Source organism: Echinops telfairi, unplaced genomic scaffold, assembly GCF_000313985.2.
Source record: "Echinops telfairi isolate 266 unplaced genomic scaffold, ASM31398v2 ScPeMD7_7417;HRSCAF=8455, whole genome shotgun sequence".
NCBI lineage: Eukaryota > Metazoa > Chordata > Mammalia > Afrosoricida > Tenrecidae > Echinops > Echinops telfairi.
Window position 1 is genome coordinate 4,722,177 of NW_022111317.1, and position 2,020 is coordinate 4,724,196.

A 2,020-nucleotide genomic window follows, 5' to 3' on the forward strand; every position below is an offset into this window, starting at 1 on the left:
GGGGAGCAGGGGAGATCGAGGCGAGAGGGCGACGCTGGCCTGTGCCACCACCGGGGGGGTCTGGACCTTGGTGAGAGGCTGGGATGAAATCAAGGGAATGGTGGTGGGGGGGTGATGATAGAGAGAGGAGGGGGCTGGGCTGTGGGGGGATGACAGGGAGAGGGCCTGGTGCAGGCTGGGGATGCGGGAAAGGGGAGAGGGGACACTGGGAAGCTATTTGATCTCCTGGGGCCATTAATTTGCAGTCTCCTGGCCCCTGGGTCAGTTTCCCAGCTCACTCATCCCTGGAGTCACGATGGGCCCCCAGGTCACCTGGTGGTCAGGGCGGGGTGGTCCCAGGGAGCTGGGTGGGGAGAGGGGAGGAAGGGCCTCTTGGTGGGCAGCTGCACAGCCACTGGGCCTTTTCTGCCTCAGTTCCCTGGAGAGAGGAAGGCAATTTGCAGAAGCGGCTGGAGGTAGATTGTTCTTACTAAAATTAGCTTCTGAGGAGGCTGGGCGTCCTGACCTGGCTAGGGTGACAGGGGGTGCTCCCTGTCCCTCTGGGGGGCCGATGCTGGGGCAGAGGGGCAGGGACAGGTCCATTTCTGTGGTGCTGGCCCTGGCAGCACAGCCCCACCCCCACCCCCACCAGCGCTCCCATTCCACCTCCAGGGTGAACTTGCCGGAGGGCAGCCTCCCCTGCTTGCCCACCGCCCACCCCCCATTCCAGCAGCACCCTTTCTTGGGCCGCCTGTTTATCCTGGCCAAGTGCCTACCCAGCTACCCAGAGGAGACAGGGTTACTGCCTTCAAATACCTGAAGGTCTGTCATGGGGAAACAGGTCGGCTTCGGTGGCCCAGGAGGGTGACCCAGAACAGGGGAGCAGGGTGGAGAGTGGTAGGAGGCCCAGTAGGGGGTGATCCTGGCTGTCCTAGAAGGAACTTTTCAACAGCCGGGGCTGTGTCTGAAGACCACTAGCAGCCTGATGTGGCCAGGCGGACGCTGGGCTCCAGGCGCCCCAGTGCCCACATGCCGCGGGCAGCAGTGAGCCTGAGCTGGTGGGGGCCAGGGAGGCATAAGCACCTGCCTGCGTCCTTCTCTATGTGGCTGATTGAAGCCCCCCAGGAAGACCTGCTGACTGAGAACAGGCCTGCCCCCACATTGCCCTTTGGGAAGGGTGCCCTCTTGGCACCAAGCCTCTAGGGAAGGAGGGCTTCTAGCCCCCAGTCTGGACAACCCAATGCCCCCGTGTGCTCCAGCCTTCCCACCAGCCAGGCCAGCCACCCATCAGAAGCCCGGGAGCTTGTGGGCATCCCGACCCTCCTTTGGTTGCCCTCGGTGGCCAGCCCCTCTCCCCTCTTGGGCTCCAGATGGCTTAGGGCTGTCTGGGGGTGGCTGGTGGCAACCAGGGGGTGGGCCAGGAAAGCAGAGAGAGGCTACCCTGACACCTTTCCAGCCCAACAGGTTCCTGTGTAATCCAGGATTACCCTCGGGCGGTGGGGCGGCAAAGAGGGGCTGAACACCAAGCCAAGGCCCCAGGGGGAGATGATGCTGGCCAGAGGGGTTTCACTTGCCCTCCCCTCTCCTGGGACCCAGGTGTCCACATGCACAGGCACAGGCCCCAATGCCCCCAGGCTCCTACCCACTTTGGGTAGGAGGGTGCTCAAGGGCAAGGAGTGCCATCCTATGACAATGGGCATAGACATCGTCACCGAAACAGACTTTCCACAGAAGCCCCCAAGGCCTCTATCTGTGCATGCAGGTGAGGGGCTGGAGGCCAGACGCTTCTCCCACCTTCACCTCATCCACGATGGGGCCTGCCTTCCCTGGGAGCTGCACAGCCCGGCCTGGGGATATGCTGGAGCCACACCGCTCCTCTAAACCCTCCCAGTGCCTTGGCCAGGCACCTCAGTCAAGAGCCAGCAATGGGGTGACCTGGGTGTCAGGTGTCTGAGGACAGACTCCAGATAGGGCTCCAGGATGTCACGCTTCTCCCCCTCCCCCCAGCGGCCCTCAGAGCAGGAGTCTAGCTAGGACTCAG